This window comes from Mustela lutreola, chromosome 1 (genome assembly GCF_030435805.1).
Source record: "Mustela lutreola isolate mMusLut2 chromosome 1, mMusLut2.pri, whole genome shotgun sequence".
Classification (NCBI taxonomy): Eukaryota; Metazoa; Chordata; class Mammalia; order Carnivora; family Mustelidae; genus Mustela; species Mustela lutreola.
The window spans coordinates 106,554,717-106,574,948 of record NC_081290.1 but is presented as its reverse complement, the minus strand read 5'-3'; the positions used below and the strand labels follow the sequence as shown (position 1 = coordinate 106,574,948).

At 36.8% G+C, this 20,232-nt stretch overlaps 1 protein-coding gene across 3 annotated transcripts in view; it reads left to right on the top strand.

Moving 5' to 3' along the window:
* The window catches only part of BANK1 (B cell scaffold protein with ankyrin repeats 1), a 307,483-nt gene that overhangs the window by 192,158 nt on the left and 95,093 nt on the right, over positions 1–20,232 (top strand). The window lies entirely within an intron of this gene.

Below are 20,232 nucleotides of genomic sequence, written 5' to 3'. Positions count from 1 at the left end.
GATTGATTTCCCTGGTGAGTGAAATCATTTGTTTTAGTCACTTTTCTTTTATTCAACTAAGAAAATTTCTCCTCTTCTTAGAATCTCCTTAGTCTTCTTCCAGGTCACAATCTCCCTGCCTTTTTGTGATCACATTGATTTCACTGTCAAACTATTATTTTGAAATAGATTATTTTGAGGAGAATCTAAAGCGAATAAATGGTTCTTTAAAATGTAAGTTTGCTTTAGGTGAAAGAAGGAAACCAAAGGTTTCAGATAGATTAGAGAAATGTGTCTCATTTCATTTACGTTCTTTACTAGAGAGAGAAAGTAAATACAGACCCTGCAGTGCAATTTGAAATATTGTCATCCCCTGCCTTACCCTCCACCTCTCAGCTCCATCCAGCTGGGTCCCTGAAGAACGGGAAGCAAGTTACCCTGCTAAGTGGTATATTGAAGTGTCAGTGAACAAATTGGAAAATTTTATAGGAAGGCCTATAGGTGCCTTTTTGTGTAAGTTTAGTCACAAGGAATCATTTTGCTGTCATTGTTGTTTCATTCTTTTAGTTCCTATTTATTTCTGATACCTCACTGATGAAATAATTGGAAAGATTGCAAAGCAAGTGGAGATAGAAGTCAAATATATAATTGAGCTGCTATCACCCACTCCCGTGCAATCTGTCTTCTGTTATCATTCATTTCCCTAGATTGTTCTCTCAGGGGTTATCAATAACCCCAGTATCGATTACATTTGTTCAGGTTTGCTTCTGGTGGACTTCTTTCTATTGCCCGTGACATGGTTCACCCTCCATAAACTCTCTTATGTCAGGCCGATGGCATCACACAAACCAAGTTTTTCTCCATTGTCTCTGGTTCCCTTACTCTGTGCTCTTTCCTGCTCCTTTCTTATTGCTTAAACACAGGTGTTGCCAGGGTTTTGTCTTTGGACGATATTTTTTTCTACTTTCTCTGTCACCACAGGAAACCTGTCCACCATGATCTAACTCTCATTTTTACATAGATGACCCCAAATATTCGTCTCTCACAAACTCTGCTGACCTTCTCTTCCAACTTCCTGCTGAGTAAATTCATCAATCTGAAGATGTTGACATTTCAATAAATAGTTTACCGTCTCCACCAAACCAATTCCTTACTTCTCTTAGCCTCCTTCATTTAATGATACCATCATTTTCCTAGTCATCTGAAGTTGGATACTGTTGGATACTTTTGAACAGCCTTTGATTCTTGCTTTTCCTACCACCAGTCTCAAACAATTAAAACCATACTGTAAACAATAATCTGTAATTTGCCTTTTTCAATTTATATTTGTCTTGCCAATATTTTCTTTCTAATAGATATATAGTATTCCGAAGTATTGGTAAATGGTAGTTTCTTTAATCAATTGTTGGTGTATGTTTATATTATTCCCAATCCTTCTTTTTTTTTTTTAAGATTTTATTTATTTATTTGACAGTTAGAGATCTCAAGTAGGCAGACAGGCAGGCAGAGAGAGGAGGAAGCAGGCTCCCCGCTGAGCAGAGAGCCCTAAGTGGGGCTCGATCCCAGAATCCTGAGATCACGACCCAAGCCGAAGGCAGAGGCCCAACCCACTGAGCCACCCAGGTGGCCCCCAGTCCTTCTTTTTTATTGTAAGTAATACTATAATGAAATCATCATATATGTAGAATTGCTGCATCCAAAGGTATGGACAGTTAAATTATGAGAATGTTGGGGCACCTGGGTGGCTCAGTGGGTTAAAGCCTCTGCCTTCAGCTCAGGTCATGATTCCAGGGTCCTAGGATCAAGCCCCGCATCGGGCTCTCTGCTCTGCAGGAAGCCTGCTTCACCCTCTCTCTCTGCCTGCCTCTCTACCTACTTGTGATCTCTGTCTGTCAAATAAATAAATAAAATCTAAAAAAAAAAAAAAAATTATGAGAATGCTGTCAAATTCCTCCTCAAGAGGTACAGATTTACTCTGTTCTAACAGTGGATTTGTTATCCATACTTTTTCTAGTGATCTGTAATGCCATTTTGTGTTCCACTGAATACATTAGCTTGTTTTTTGGGGCTTAGAATATATTTCCATTGATCTTCACTGAGACTTATGCCAATATTATACAATCCTATTTAACTTTATAAAATTTTCATATCTACTTAGGCAGGTCCTTTCCATATTAGTCTTTCTTTTCAAAAACTTCATGGCTGTTCTCCCAGTAAAAGCTTAGCATTTGTAAAAATTTATAGAACCTCCTCCTGAACTTACAGCTATTAATTGATATTTTAACTTACCTGTATTAAATTTATACATTTTTGGATCTTTATAATATTGAACCTTTTAATTCAGAAGTAAAATATATATCTCAATAATTTGATTTTTCTTTTTTTAAAGATTTATTTATTTTAGAGAGAGGGAGAGAAGGAGGAAGAGAGAGTATGAGCATAATCAGGAGGAGCAGAGGCAGAAGGAGAGAGAATCTCAAGCAGACCTGTGCTGAGCACAAAGCCCAGTGTGGGGCTTGATCTCACGACCCTGAGATCACAAACTGAGCACAAACCAAGAGTCGGATATTTAACCAACTGTGCCACCCAGGTGCCCCAATTATTTTGAGTTTTCTTAACATCCTTCATTAATTTTTGTTTAAGATTTTATTTATTTATTTATTTGACAGACAGAGATCACAAGTAGGCAGACAGGCAGGCAGAGAGAGAGGAGGAAGCAGGCTCCCCACTGAGCAGAGAGCCCGATGTGGGGCTCGATCCCAGGACCCTGGGATCATGACCTGAGCCAGAAGCAGAGGCTTTAACCCACTGAGCCACCCAGGCGCCCCATCCTTCATTAATGTTTTATAATCTTCTCCACTTAGGCTTTGGGCAGTTATTATTAGTCTCATATTTAGCAGCATTGTTGTTTATACAAATGCACTTTTTGTTTTCTCTTCTAACAGAATATTACTGATCTATAGGGTGATTTTGATGTCATTAGTTTGATTTTGGATTTTCCCTCAACCTGTCTTGTTTATTTGTTAATTCTCTTGGGCTTCCGTATTTTTCATCAAAAGACTCAGTATTACCTTATCTTCTTATGAGATATAGTACTTCTGAAACCATAAACATACCACCCATGATTTTCATTTTGGAAGAAAGAAATCTTCAACCAAACCATTTAAATGAGGTCTGTTCTCATACTCTGTGGTGACTTAACATTCAAGCCTTCCATCCACCTGCAGTGCTCTTGCCCTCCTTTCTCCATTTCAGTCTGCCAAAAATCTATCCACCCTTGTTTCTCTTTCATAAATCCTTTCCTGATACTCTTTTAAAAAAAGATTTTGTTTATTCAATAGAGAGAGAAAGAGCATAAGCACAAACAGGGGGAGCAGCAGAGGAAGAGGAAGAAGCAGACTCCCCACTGAGCAGGGAGCCCGATGTGAGGCTCCATCCCAGGACCTTGGGATCATCACCCGAGCCAAAGGCAGATGGTTAAACTACTGAGCCACCCAGGTGCCCCCTTTCCTGATATTTCCTAGTATCATTATGGTTTTTCCTTCTCTGTAGTCTCTTCCTCCACTGATAGCTCCCATAGCACTTCTTGTACAGGTCATTTGACATCAATTGTTAGACTGTGTATGAGTTGGAGGCAGGAACTATCTTTTGTCATCATCATTTCTTCTCCAACATCTACTGCTACTTTGTTGTATGTTGTTAGAGAGCCCAATATACATGTTTTTATTCACTCTAATACATCAAGTGTCTGGAATCTAAATCTTAGCCGGGGGGGTCCATTTTCTATTCATCTCACTGATGTACCATTAATCATGGGTGGACAAAAGTTTGGTTGGCCATCCATCACTGATGGCTAATTAGATGATGAGGTCAACAGAGCACAGGCTTCTTATATACTCACAAAAAATGCTATTTGATTTCTTCCTGATGAATAGTCCTTCCACTTTGCCTTAAAAAATACACCATCACACAGCCCCATAGAAACAAAAAAGTCTGAAAAATATTAACCTATCTATAGAACTAGAATTTTAATTGCTTTCTCTTCTGGCTGTTGAAGTGTTCTACTTTGGAAAAAAACATGTCCATTTATTTTTATAATTTAATTTTATACCTTATAGGTACATAATGTTATTTTATATTGCAATTTTAACTAGTATGTACCTTGGAGTTCACTTATGAAACTTACAAAATCCTTTTATATTAAAAGCTATAACAGGGTATCATTTTTTTCACAAAGGTTCTGAATTAAATGACTTCTTTACTAAAATAATTTTTTCCTCTTCCTTAGGGATGGAGAGCTCAACTATTTTTTTTTTCATTAGAGGTGAGGTTACGTTAAAATAAATATAAGTATTCTAAAGAAGGAATAGACAAAATACTGACCCATTTTTATTTATAGTATTTGAAAGCCATCTGCCTTTTAATCTGCTTTTCTTACTCAAAAACATAGGGAAAGCATTTTCAGTCCAAAACAACAGGCTCTTTGAAATCCAGAAGACACCAAATAGCTTTTGCCACTCTCCACTGCAATGTTTTTACATTGCATAACCACCTAAATAAAAAGCAGTGCCACAAAGCATACAAACAACTAGATCTGAATTCAAGCAAATGTGACAAGCAGTGTTGTAAGCCAGGGTGGTGGTAAAGCCTGTTTCTTCTTAATTAAACTGTGCAGATTCTTTGAGATCTAAAGAGAATTTCAGATTGGTTTTTATATGCCAAACTATTCTTCATTTAAAACAGTCTCCCAGCTAAGATACTTAAAAAACTAGGCACATTTCTCTATGAAGCCACACAGAGTACCTGTAAAGCCACGACCTTTATGGTCCAGGAACCTAAGGTACCAGCAAGTGGTTCCTATAATATAATACCATAGCGTTGAGGAGCTTCTTTGCAAACGCTGTGCTCCTCACATTGGCTGGACACTCACTGAGACAGATAAAAATGCTTGAGCACCCACTGGGTTTTTGGATTCTCTGCCAGTGTTTTCATGCAGGTTCCAATAATTTCTAATTGCTGTACTGATATAACCTTTCTTCAGAAATTTTTTAATTTTATAATAGTGTAAGATGTGCTGGAATAATGCACTTCCAACTAATTCAGAAGCCTGGGATCTTCCAGAAGTTTCAGTAGCCCTCTTATCCCAAAGGTCAGCATCCATTTGTCTTGTGGCTTGCTGCTTCATCAAACCGAAGCAAAATAATAAGTGCAAATACCAAGAGATGAGTTTTCCCGGAGGGATTTTTTTCCTAACAGAAGTTTATTTTTCTTACCCATTTGTTCTTCTAGTAGAGTATCAATAAGATTAAAATCTATATATCCCAAAAATTATGATACCAATCAAGAAGCAATTTTATTTTTAGTCAGCCACTTCAAGAAGGCAGTTCAAACACAGCACCTTTAACCATTCTCTGAATGGTTTACTCTCCTTTCCCTTTTCCTTTTTTAGTTTTTTTTTAAGATTCTATTTATTTATTTGACAGACAGAGATCACAAGTAGGCAGAGAGGCAGGCAGAGAGAGAGGAGGAAGCAGGCTCCCTGCTGAGCAGAGAGCCTGATGTGGGACTTGATCCTATGACCCTGGGATCATGACCTGAGCTGAAGGCAGAGGCTTTAACCCACTGAGCCACCCAGGCGCCCCTCCTTTCCCTTTTTCTAACAGTCTTTTTCTCTTCCTTCTCCTTTCCCCCCCCACAAAACAGAGGTTGTGAAATAAGGAAGATTTTGAAATGAGTTTTTTGTTTGAAACGAGGTTTTTGAGTTTAAGGAATGTTTTTTAGTTTTCTTTTTAATGCAAGGAAGCAAGGCAAAAATTTGTTATCTAAAAAATTAATAGTTGGACTGAGAGTGTGTAAGTTGACTAATTATAATAAATGATTTAAGCTGGCTTTAAGAGACATCATGGAGAGTGCTTCGTGTGGACTTTGAGTAATGGAATTCCTTGAGTTTTCTGAAGCTTCTGAAAGGTTGGATGAAGGAAAAGCAAGTAGTTTGCCCTTTGTATATTAAGGGCTTATATTTTTTATTCAATGGTATTTCATTGGTCTTTAATTTAGAAGTAGATTGGAACTTCAAGTGACAGACATATCCCACCTGTGTCCTGGCTAATAAAGCCAGAAAAAGTCATAGGAAAACACCTTCAAAGATAAGAAGTATTAATCATTAGCCAGGATTTGAGACTTGGAGGGTGTGGACTCAAAACTCTAATCTGCTCCTCAAGCAATATCTTGGCCAGACATTGGGAACACCTGGGTTTCATCACACCTGAATTCCAGTTAAGGGGCTACTGAAAACATACAGCTTTTTGGGATAAGCTTTCTTCAAATCAGGATAACAATGTTCAGTCATCCTGCAGGGAAGTTAGTAAAACTTGTCATAAGGAAAACAAACATGCATGAAGGGCCTTACCTGAATTCAGGAGCATTCTAGGTGCTTTTACATAATTTAGTCCAATTCATTAAACATTAACTGAGGGTTTGCTGTATTATAGGTAATATGCTTGCTGCTAGGGAGAAATAAATTAGTGGGACCAAAATGTTGCCATCAAAGAGGTTACAGTTGAATGAGAGTCATAATGTTTACTAAGCAGGTACAATGTGCCAGACATTATGTTAAGTCCCTTACATGCATTAAATTATTTGTTCCTAAAACAGTCATACGATACAGGTGCTATTACATTCCCCATTTTATAGGTGAGAAAACAGACAGAGCACCCGAGGAAATTACAAAGGGTATTCAACTCTGTAGAACCAGGTTTCGTGCCCAAGATTACGGCTCCAGAATTCACACTCAGGATCATTTCACGGTCTCCAGAGAAGCAATTACAGTGCAGTGGTGCCAGGGTGGTTACAGAAAACCAAAGAGGCACAGAGCAGCACCAAGGAAGGGGTGGGAGATTTAATCAAACTGGAGGCGGGTGGAGGAAAGAATTCAGCGAAAGTAATATTAAATTCAGTAAACCCACAAGGTCTTTATAATTATCCTAATTTTGTTGCCTTACCGAAATGAAAAAAGATGTTGTTGCTCTGAGAGTTTTAAGGTCACACAGCTCATGTATAACAGAAGCAAGCTTCACATCCCAGACTGTCTGAATTCCACTCCTATGTGCTGCTGCTTCCGGCTTCAACCTCAGCCCTGTAGTTGTTCATGAGGAAAGACCCAAGCATGAAGCCTGAAAGTAGCAGGCATGAAGCAGTTAAGCATGAAAGCTAACTGGGGGAATAAAAGGAAGAGGATTTGGGGGAGAAGTGAAGTGAAAATCAAGCAGCCTGCTGGTGAGCAAGGGAAGCATGTGAGTCTCTGAGAGAGAAAAGAAAAAATTCACGTAATCTTTGAAACAACAATGTCATGTCCATGCATGGTGCACAGAGGATAAGGAGAAATGCCCACACAACAGAATATGTGGGGAGGGCTGGGAGCATCAATAATTCATTGAGAATTATGTCCAAAGAGATATTTACTGCAGTTCAAACTGCCTGCAAGAAATAATTTGATTTAACCTTTTGAGATGGAATGATACATGACAAATGTTAAAATGCATATACCGAAAAGCCACAGAATTGCTGGGAGGCATTTACAGAGAAAACATTAAACACCACGGGATGAAAACAGTAATGTGGTTTAGGCACAAAATGTAAAGAACACAGCAATGTGACTGCACAAATGGCACCCTAATGCTGTGGAGAAGAAATAAAAATCAGGAAGGATTCTTCCCTCATATAACATGAAAATGCTACCAAATTCTCTTGTAGAAGGCAGAGAGAGGAAAATCCCAATAGATTAAACTCTTACTCATGGTAAAGCAAGAGAAAATTTGACTGCAAAATAATGAAAGGATATTTTGAAAATGATGGGATGCTAAAATTTGATTGGGAATGGAAACATCCAGAAGAGATGGTGGCAATACAGAATAGATGAGACACCATGCCCCTTTCTCAGACATTTGTGATTGTTGAAGGTTTCTGAAAACAGACGAAGGAAGATGTGAGATAATGTCTGAGATTTGAGCTCATCAGAAGGAGAGCCGCCCTTACCAGACTGTCCTCAGCAAACTTAGGTATGACTTAAAGCTTCCTGTGTTTGATGAAGATTGAATGCTCTGCCTCCTTGGGAATTGGATCAAAATACAAAGAACAGTGCCTGGGTGGTTTAGTGGGTTAAGCCTCTGCCTCGAGTTCAGGTTGTGATCTCAGGGTCTGGAAATCAAGCCCCGCCTCGGGCACTCTGCTCGGCAGGGAGCCTGCTTCTCCCTCTCCCTCTGCCTGCCTCCTTGCCTACTTGTGATCTCTGTCTGTCAAATAAATAAAATCTTTTAAAAAAAATATGGAGAACAGGGTCCAAAAGTTAAGTCGTCTGAAATAAATATGGAGTTTATATTCTATCATTTGCTAATGTAAGTGAAATTGGGATGAAATTGTTTCTCTGGCTATTAAAAATGGCAAGGCAACTAACTATGAATTAACTTAAAAGCTGGCATAATGAGAAGCATATTGATAAAAGTAAAGTTTCAGGTATTATTTGACTTATGTAAGTAGCTAACAGTATCTTGATAAATACTCCACAAACTAAGAAAATTCTAGTAGGTTATTAAAAGTTAGCAATTTTATAACAACACACTACGTTCCATTCTAGATACTATAGAATATTTCCAAATTCCTAAAAGTTTTTTTTCTTAATCCCATTTTACTGAGGCAGATAGCCATTTGAATTGAAAACAATCCCTATCATTAAATTTGGTGTCCAAATTTATCTGGGCTAGGCATACGAATGTAGATAGATTCTAGGGAATTATGTTATTAAATGAAATAGATGCTGCACTGTTACTATCAATGGACTGAACACCATCTTTCTTGGCAGCTAGAGTAAGAGAGTGTGGCGGTGTTCGCCTCCTGCACATCAGGAAAACCATAGGTAAGGATCATTTTGGACTTCCCCTAGCATGCTAATTTTCAAATAAAATAACATATAATCAGAAGTCAGAAAAATTCATCATTTCTTCCAACTAAGCCATCATGTAAGGTTGTGGGCTTAGGGCCAGTTTTTGTATAGAATGGTTCTAGATGCTAAAATAACTTCAGTAAGATACCTGTTGCTTTTGCATTACTGTCCGTCTGGAAATATAAACAGAAAAGCATGATTTTAAGAGGATTGTAGTGAACCCCGTCTTTTAAATCAGAGAGTGTTCAGTTCTTAAAAGATTGTACTAGGTGTGTGACCTTGGGGAAATTGTTTCATCTCTCTAAGCCTCCCTTTCCTCCTTCTTAGCTCCCTCCGTTCCACCTGACTGCACTTTCTATTGAATCCCTGCTGTGACCCGGCACTGCTATCCCGCAGGGCCCTTGTGAGGACGAGAAGGGTAGGCGCACATTAGGAATTCAATCAGTAGCTACTGTTACCCTTGACATTATTATAGTCAAGTTAGAGAAACTGGAGTTTTAGGGTTGCAGAGTTTTAGGGTTTTAGGGTTATGGAGAAGGTTCTAGAATAGTTGAGGAAAGGGATTTTTGGCAGTTCTGCTGTGAAATCTGTTCAGAAAATTCAAGAATTACCTGTAAGAGTCAGGACTGGGAAAAATTAAATAAGTTGGTTGTGGAAAAGTGTCAGACGTGAGCAGTCCCCACTATCATTTTATTATATCGTCGTCCTGGGGCCACCACAGTCTCTGAATTGGGAGAAAAGAGTAACAACTAAACAAACAAAGCTGGACATGAAACACTGTTTGCCTCATTTTGGTTGAATATTCACTTTGAGAAAGTCATCTTGGCCTGTGCAGCTTGGCATTTAGAGAAAACCAAACAGCTGGTAAGGGAAAATCAGTGAAGTCTGGTTTTCCTTTTCTTAGACTCAACTCAGAGTGAGATATGAGGAGGCAATACGACTTTCTTAAGCCTTTGTTTTCCCTATGATTATTTTAAATGTTTTCTGCAGCAGGATTCTAAACATTCAGCCCCAAGCAACTGATTCACAGCTTGTCCCACATATGCTCCAAGGCATAGGTGTGCAGTGAAGCTGCCAAGTGACGGACCAGCAGATGGAACTTTGGAGTGAACTGTCCCTGCAATGTGGTGTAGAATGTGCTATGCACTATAGAAAGGAAGGGATAAGAAATATAGAATAACTCCAAAGTGGTACCCAAGAAACCTTGAGTTTTTAAAGTTTCCAGGGGATCCCTTTGTGGGCAGTAAGTAAAATTGAAGGACAGTCAAGTAAATTAAAACTCCAGAGACACTGAAATAATTTTTATCTTTTACAAAAGATGCAATTGTGCCCCTACATATTCTATTAAACAAAGTATGTCAGAAACAGAAAAAAACAAAAACAAAACAGATGTAGCAATAGATACATGATTAAAAGCTCATGAATCAGCCAAAATCAGTGTTTTATTTATTTATTTTTTTTCTTTTAAAGATTATTTATTTATTTATTTGACAGAGAGATTACATGTAGGCAGAGAGGCAGGCAGAGAGAGAGAGGAGGAAGCAGGCTCCCTGCTGAGCAGAGAACCCGATGTGGGACTCGATCCCAGGACTCTGGGATCATGACCTGAGCCGAAGGCAGCGGCTTAAACCACTGAGCCACCCAGGCACCCCAAAATCAGTGTTTTAAAATAGTAAGAACAACGTGGCCAGTATCTTCTCATCTAAAGTTCTCTTGCATTTTTACTTTATTTATGAAAATCTTCAAAAAATTTACGTGCAGATTTTATTATGATCTCCATTTTTCAGAATAGGAAGCTTCAGTGTATGTTAAGTGATGTGCTTTAAGTTAGTAAGTTGCATAGTTGAAATTTAGACATGACTGAACCTAGGGCTTGATAACTACTAAAATCTACTGACTTAAGTTGCTAAACTCCTCTGCCTGAGATATTTTTCATGAGAGTAGATGATCAGTAAATAGACTGTTCATGGTGTAGAAATTCCAGGAAATGCCAAATTCTCCTCTAGTGGTGGAAAATAGTCATTATGTAATATTTTAAAAGATTTTGAGTTGCTCCCTTTTTCATATTATGTAGAAGTCCCTAGGTTTACATATAATCTAGCTTGTTTGGGGGTGATTGATAATATTAATATTATTGATATTCATAAAAGAAAACAAAACTAATGTTATCTTTTGTATCTAAAACATTTTCACAGAGCCTGTAGTTTGGGAAAGATAATATTATTGTAGTCAGTCTATTTTAAAGGCAAAACTAAGTCACATGGAAGCTAACTGATTTCCCTAATTCTAACTAGCTATTCAACTTCAGCTCACTGTTCTGTTATAGAGGTATATTTCAATATTTTAAATTATTTAACAGTGAAGGGTGTTAACAACTTAGCTCTTTACTTACTGTTTCATATTAGTGAATATTGCTTGCTAATTGAACCTGGTTCCTCTTTAATTTAAAGAGCAGTTAAATTTCTCTTTAATTAGAGAAAGAATATATATTAAATGAAATTAAATAGCAAATATTCCTATTTATAAGCATTTAAATCTTTCTTTCTTTCCATGTAATAGTCTTGGTTTATGTCCAAAAATCTGAATGAATGGGGAGAATTTAACTAAAACCAACTTTGTTTACTCTTCTATTTCTCTGTCATGGGAGCAGAATTAGCTGTTAACTCCTTCCACTAACTAAACATCTCTAACATCCCTCTCTCTCTGTTTTATTTTTTTAACACTTTATTTTTTTTAAAAGATTTTATTTATTTATTTGACAGACGGAGATCACAAGTAGGCAGAGAGGCAGGCAGAGAGAAAGGGGAAAGCAGGCTCCCCGTGATCAGAGAGCCTCATTTGGGGCTTGATCCTAGGACCCTGAGATCATGACCTGAGCCAAAGGTAGAGGCCTAACCCACTGAGCCACCCAGGTGCCCCTAAACATCCCTCTCTTAAAAGTACAAAACATGTTTCTAAACTGCCTACCCAAGCAAAAATAAATTTCTGACATGCTGGATGGGAACCAGGGCCATGCGTTACAGTATCCATAACATCTACTTTTCTCATTGGCTTAGTCACTAGAGATAGTGTAAATTTATCTCATTTCATCACTCGATTTAAACCTTGAAAGTAAGATCACCAGCAATGGACTGATCATAGCAAACCTCCACTGCACCAAAGAATTCTGTGGTCTCAGAGTTTGCTGGGCAGCAGAGGATCTTGCCAGTGTAGTTATGTGACCCTAAATCTGACATACTTTAAACTATAGCTCTCCTGTTACGTCATATTGAGATTCCAGTCAAGCCCCATAGTCCTGACTTTTTCATTATGAGGGCTTCACCTTAACAATATAGCTCTGTAAAAGCTGAAACATTCAGGTACCTATGCTTATTGGTAGCCTAGAAGCTTAAAAGAATAAACATGGCTCTCTAATCATTTAACATAAGAGAGAGACCCTGGTGGGCAGGGATTGGGGGGGAGGATGGGAGTTGCTGCTTGATTCTCAACCCATTTTCAGAGATGCCTATAGAAAATTTGCCAAAAGATATACAAGAACATGCTAACCTCACAAACCTTTATTTCTCTAAGGATGGGAAAGTCCTTCTGAGATTATTTTTCAATAAATTCTATACGTGGTTTTAGAGATAACATTTAGATTGTCTTTAAACATGTTTAGCTAATTATTGGTCCCTTTTGTTCAATTTGGGAATGAATGATATCAAATATTTATGAGGCTAATTCATTCAGATTCGAGATCAAAGACAAGTTCTTCCTGCAGGTCTAGATGAAGTTACAGCTGCCGTAAAGGCACACCCATCCCTGGGCTTCCTTTGATATTGCAGTTAGTACAGCTCATTAGGGAGACCCTGGAGCGTGAGATGTGTAGACAGATGCTATTATCCAAAACTTTGATCTGCCTCTGGCTACTTATTTGCCCCAAAGCAGTTCTCTTCTCTCGGTCTCCGTTTTCTCATCTGTAAAATGGCAGAGCTACAAATAGAATGTGCTTCACAAAAATTATTGTGAAGACTAAATGAGTTAACACATTGCAAGTCCTTTCACTAGCACCTGGCAGGGACACTCGAATGTTAAATACCATTGTTATCATTTGTTTTCTTGGGCTTTTTGAGAGGCTGTAAGTTCCAGAAAGATCATTTCTCTTTCTGCCCTTTATCCTTAGTAATGAGCACCTTTCTAGATGTGGCAAATGATCAGTCCCTATTTATTAAATGAGTAAATGAACACGTGAGCCTTGGTGTAATGAGAATGGAACCAATGACTAATTATAATCACTAATGATGTTTGATAACTTCCATCATTTTTCTCTGCCAGTTTTCTTATTCAGATATGATATTCTGTATTGTGGACCTTTTCATGAGATCTCCTTTCAAAGACATTTTTACACAATATATCCCCCCCAAACAAGAGAAAGAATCTTCTTAGACATTAATTCTTTCAGTAAATAATTTTCAGCACCAGCTATGTATACAAACTAGCACTGAAAAGCATTTAAAGAAACATCTCAGGTACTCAGTTTGTCCAAAGAGCTAAAGTATCTATGGTTATAAACAGTGAATTAGAGGTATTGCTTGTCATTGCCTCTCTTCAGCATTCTAAGTGCAACGTGGCTGTCTCTGGATCTATACTGCAATGCCACGGGGAAAATCGATAGTAATAACACAAGATGCTGAGAGTAGGGGTATGGTTTCTCCATTTTCTAAACTAATCTTCTAGTCTGAGACTTCCCTGTGAACTGGGAAAATATTGAACTATCCAGGATTTGGGTAAATGCTGGCAAAGAATATACAAAAATAATATACAAAAAGATATTTTATTTTAGTCATTTTAATGGAATATTTAATGGAGTGAGTACTTGTAGATTGGCATCCTCTCATTTCCTTTAATTTTCTAGCCAGAGCAAAGTGTTGATTTGGCAATTTTCTCCTTTGAGTGTTAATATTTCTAAAATGGAAAATTTGAGTAAGAAATAATCCAGGCTTCTTTCCTTCACATGCCAAAGAAGCACCATATTTTAATTGTCAATTACAAATTTCATTTGATTCTCGAAAGAGTGCCATATGCTTCATGTGAATGTCATAAAATTTTATCTCTTGAGTTCTATTCAATTTTATAACTAATACTTTTGCAAAACCTACTCTTTAGAATAACAGTGTTAATAAAGTAAATTATCTGCAAGCTAGGTCAAAACAGGCTTTTTTCATGGCTATAATTTTCTAAAGATTTAGCTGTATGGGAGTTTTTTTGGTTTTTTGTTTTTTTTAAGATTTATTTATTTATTTGACAGACAGAGATCCCAAGTAGGCTCTAGAGAGGCAGGCAGAGAGAGAGAAGGAGGAAGCAGGCTCCTGCTGAGCAAAGAGCCCAATGTGGGGCTCGATCCCAGGACTCTGAGATCATGACCTGAGCCGAAGGCAGATGCTTTAACCCACTGGGCCACCCAGGCGATTCTGTATGGGAGTTTTTATATGCAACCTGTATCTTGCACATTGCAATATTCAGGGTAGGATTATTTTACAGACTGCAACATCCAGTGTATTTCAGTGGTAACAATGACATTGATCATATTACAAATCAGAGAATATTGTGAATCAGAAAGTCAAATTTTACTTAGTCTTGTGGAAATCATCAGAATTTTGCCCACTTAATCAAGACTGATGCATATAGTGGAAGGGGGAGAAAGTCCTTGAATTTTAAAAACTACAGTTTTAGTCAGGATAGACTAGCTGCCAGGAGACACCATCAAATTCTCAATGGCTTAAAACCACACTCACACCCTCTTGGTGTCAAATGCATTTCAGCTGAGGGCCTCTCTCATCAAAGACACTAAGGCACCCAGGCTGGCAGACTCCATTACAGCTCACATTTCCACACTTCCTGCCTCAGGAGAAAGGCAATGCCAGTGGATCACATCCTGATTCTTAAAGCTTCCTGACAAAGCAAGCCACAGGGCCAAGCCTCACTCAAAGAGAACAGAAAAAGATCATCTTACTTTACAATGTGCCCCAAAGGAGGAGCAACAAAATACTTATTACACAAATTAGCCCTAAAAGTGTTGTTGTCACTGTGGTCATTAGTGCTACAATTTGCATCCTTTTTTGTCAAACTCCCCATTGTTACTTATAAAATCAAGATATTTCTTTTAAAAGAAGAGAGAGATTTCTGTGATATGACCCCATTCTATCTTGCTGGTTACCTGATTAATTTGAGGAGCAGGATGGCAATTTGTAAGAATTCAGTGATTTTAAGACTAATGATAGTTGAGTTCTATTTCTTTCTTTCATGTATTTCCTGACCTTATATCAACAGGATCACATGAATTCCCATACTGAGTCAGACCCATGGTCATTCCACCAAAAATTCTATCCTTGGCCAAAAAATGAGTCACTTCTATTATTTCTCCATTGTTCTTAAAGAAAAATGATGGAACTATTAAAAGAATTGCTATTTTTAAAAATAGATGAATCTATTTAATATGCATAAAGATGAATATGCACTTTCTAAAAACCAAATATTTCTTTCCTGAATTTCAACAAATCCAAGTGAAAAATACAGTGTATTAAAAATCAGTTTTAAAGAAGTATTTTTAAAACAGTTTTGAAAGTTATAATAGAAAAAAATAAAATAGATAATTTTGAACAAAAGTGAAACTAGTGATTCTATTTATTCAGTTTTATAATTACAGGTCAAAAAAATTGTGAAATTTACTTTTAGAATCACAACATTTTACTTTTTTAAGTAGTTTCCGCATCCAATACGGGGCTCAAACTCACAACCCCGAGATCAAGAATCACATGCTCTACCTACTGAGTCAGTCAGGCACCCCTAGAATCATATCAATTTAAAGCAGAGAATTCCTCTGGGACCCTACAGCTCAGCCCAATCATTAACAAATGAAGAAACTGAGAACCAAGAAAAATTCTGGTAAATAGGATAGACTAAATCCCTGCCTTCCTAATATTAAATTTAATAAGGGAAGATACCAAGCTAGGAGTTCTACAACCCATTAAATTTAATAATATATGCAATGTGTCTTCAATGTAGTAAGTACTCAACATTATTGTAATTTCTTAATATTTTACTCCCAAGTACACCTGATATATAAACATTTAGCTCCTGATTAAACACTTTCATACCTATAAAGATTTCAAGGCAATTAGAAAGCTTTCTTGGTTATATTTTTGAAAGGTGTTGAAAAAACTTAGATATTAGTGACCATAAATTGTCACAGTTTATTCTTTTTCTTTCTAATTATAAAAAGATATAATGATGTTGATGAAGTTCTAGAACCTAGGTGAGGTTTGGTGGGCTGAGGTCCGGAGCCGATGACCAAGAAAGAATTCTTGAGACATCTTTGGTGCAAAATGGTGGTTTATTAAAGCACAGGACAGGACCCGTGGGCAGGAAGAGCTGCTGCCGCCCGGGTTGTGAGGGATGGCAGGTTATGTACCTTGCTGTTGGGGGAAGGTGAGGGGAAGGGAGGTGTCAGTGGAGTTTTCATATGCTAAAGAGGGCCTACAAGGTGCCAGGATGTTCCAGGCCTGCCGGAGGCCTTGCCCTTGCTGGGGATCAATGTTGTCTTTAGACCAGCCATTAACATTAAGATAGTTGGGAGACTTTTTGGTGGGGTGTCACAATCCTGCTATCAATCGTCTTTGTTAGTGAGATTTAGAACATTTGTAAGCCAAGGGAGACTCCTGTCTAGCAGGATTGTGAGCTCTGCAAGTTAACTATTTGCTTATTGTTCATGGCAGTCAGGGCTGCCTGAGGGATGCTACACTTATGGAGGGGAAAGGGTGAAGAGGGGGTGCAAGGCGCCAGCTTTTGCTTTGTCCTCAGCCAGCCTCCTGCTCCCTCATCAATGTGACCACAATAATATCATTATATCCATTTACTTTTCTTGTATAATGACTCAGAATTCCACTTAAAATATTTTTCCTATTGAAAGACAGCCTTAGATGTGGTATTTTCATTGGAAACACTAAAATTTATGTCCCATCTAACTGAAATCACCAATTTCCAAAAATTGAGATTTTGTGACTTTCATTTTTATCAGGGTGATGATAAAGGCTTAGCTTTCCTACTTAAATGTAAACTTGGTCCATGTCATTTGGCAGGGAGTCTGAGAGATAATTATGTTTGGAATAACACATGCCTTTTTCATCTAATCATTTTATTGAAGAATTATCAAAGAGTATAGTACCTGCAAAACAAAGCATTCATGCAAGTATTAGGCACAGATTTATAAAATAGAGACCCAAAATACCTGCACAATATAAGACAAGAAGAAATAAATATAAGTAAATGTTTGCAAAATAAAAACCAATGTAAAAGACTATTCTTTGAGAAGAATGAATTCATCGTTTTATGTCCCTGCAGCAGAGGCTTTTTTAAGGAAAAAAAAAAAAAAAAAGACTGCCTCTGGTAGCTTTATATATTTGTATAGCATTGGTTTTTGACCATATAAAATTAATTTGTATAAATGATTTCAAAGGAAACCAATAAAGCCGTGGATATGATCCAGAAAGAGAAAGAACAGTAAACAACCCTTTATTATTCTGAGTAGGAAAACTACCTGGCTCTTATTGAAATGCTCCAAATGACTCACACTGCTCTTAAAAGTTTCCTTTCATAGAGTCAATTATCAGCATTTTTAAGTAATAAACTGTTTTCAGAAAAACGTATAAGCTGAGAGCAAATCAGGAAGAAAGGATTAATACATGATGAGAAATTTGCTATTGCAGTTAGGTCATCAAAACAAAGTCTCACTGTCTATATGACTTTGGATTGCCACATTCTTAGGGTCTTCCAATTTATATCTTTACACATGTATGTATATATATTAAAAATACATTTATGTATGCATGTATTAATATGTAAATAAACCTGTGTGTTTTGATGGGGACTGCCAAATTACCCTCCATGGCAGGTGAACCAGTTTATACCTAAGTCAATGTAGAAGAGTGTCAGATTTCCTTGCTATGACTTAGAAACGTTTGGAAATTTACCATTCTCATTAAGGTAAAGGAATATTTCACTTCTCTTACTATGAATGAGATTAAACATCTTTTCATATATTTTCAAACAATTTGCATGACATTTTCTGTGAGTACTTAACATTCTGTGCCCATTTTTGTTGTTGTTATTGCTGGATTGTTAGTCTTTTCCTTCCCATTTCGATGAGTTATCTAGTTTCTGGGGGTGACTAACACTGTTCTATAATATAAACTGTAAATGTTTTTCCAGTTTCTCCTTTGTCATTTGAATTTACATACATTCATTTTTTCTATGAAGAAACTTAATATTTTTGTGTTGCCAAGTTCATCAACTACTTCTTTCTTGGTTTAAAGATTTTTGTGTCAGTGAGAGATCATTGAAGAGAGTATAAAGAACTCTGCTATGTTTCTTTCATAACTTTGTTTAAATTTAAATTCTCCATTTGGAATTTATCTTGGTTTAATGAGTGAAGCTTGGACCTACTTTTTTTTTTTTTTTTTTTTTTTAATTCCAGATAGACATCTAATTGTCCCAGCAATTCCTGGTTCATTTTTCCCCACTAATTCCTATGTCATAATTTAACATGATAAAAGTCCATGTGTATTTGGGTTGGTTTCTGTAACTTTTGTTGTTCTGTTCTTTTGCTCTCTCTTTCTGTTCATGAATAAGTCATTATAATGTGTTTTAACCTATTAAGGCTGGTCTGTCTCATTGCATTGTCTTTCTTTTATAGAATTTTGTTTCATAGTGTCATTTATTTTTTTCTTCCAAACTTTAGAAAAATCTTGTGTAATTCTGAAAAATAAAATCTTATTGGGATTGCTTTTATTTTATTTATAAACTAATCTAAGACACAGCTGACCACCTTATATTAATCTTCCTGTCCAAAACACAGTATGTCATTCCATTTTTATCCTCATGTTTTCTTTTATCTTAAGGATAGTTTTATATTTTTCTTTGTTTTGTGAATTCTTTTTTTTTTTTGAGATTTTATTTATTTATTTGACAGAGATCACAAGTAGGCAGAGAGGTAGGCAGAGAGAGGAGGAAGCAGGCTCCCTGACGAGCAGAGTGCCTGATGAGGGACTCAATCCCAGGACCCTGAGATTGTGACCTGAGCCGAAGGCAGAGGCTTAACCCACTGAGCCACCCAGGTGCCCTGTTTTGTGAATTCTTATCACATTCACTCCTCAGCAGCTGTTTGTTGCAATTATAAATAAGATCTCTGTACCTTGTAACAAGTTATCGTTTACATATAATGGAGCTATTGATTAAGATGGACTATACTTGTACCTTAGTAACTTACTATTTTTTATCTTTATTGAGGAAACACTGACAAATGAAACTATAATATATTCAAAGTATATAACATGATGATTTGATATACACAAGCATTAAGAAAGAGTTCCCCCAATAACATTAACACTTTTGTCACTTCATGTATTTACCTTCCATGTGTGTGTGAGACCTTTAGTTCTACTCTCCTAGCAAATTTTAACTGTACAGCATAGTATTATCAACCATGTCACTATGTTATACATTAGACCTTCAGATCTTATTTATTTTAAAATTGAACATTTGACTTCTTTACCAACTTCTACCCATTTCCTTCCATCCCCCATTCCCTAGAAACCACCATTCTACTTTCTGTTTATATGAGTTCAATTAGTTCCTATTTTGTTAATACCTTTTTAGTTGCAATGAATAAAATATTCTTCTTCCACTTGGACTAATTATTCTAAAATAAGTGACTGGGTTTAATAACATTGAACTACTTCTGTATTTCTGGAAAAATCCCCCTTGGTCATGATATGCTTTCTTATATGGTACTGATGAATTCTATTTATCTAATTATATTATTTAACATTGAATTGCATGAGTATAAATTTCTCTAGTACAGTTTTTGTGTAATTGCCATTGAGTTTTGGTATTCGTGGTTTAAGTAGATTTTGGAAATGGTCTCTTTTTTTCACATGCTCTGTAATATTTTAGTAACATGAATTATAATTTTAAATATTTATCTTAATGTCTAGCAGGAGGTTTCTGATAAGAGTTCTTATATCTGTTAAAACAGTCTGATTTCCTCATCATTTTTTCTTCTGCTATCTTCTCTGACTTCACCACAATACTTCTTTTTATATTACTTGACCTCCAGTTGTCAAATTTTCATATAAGATATTTACCTACTTGCATAAGAAACACAGTTGTGTTAGAGGCTAGGGTGAGTTTCAGCTGCCACAAAGCAAAGTATTTTCTGGAAGAAGAAGCTTAGGGCTGCTCTGTATATTTCTTGGTGTACCATTGTCCCCACCCCCGCT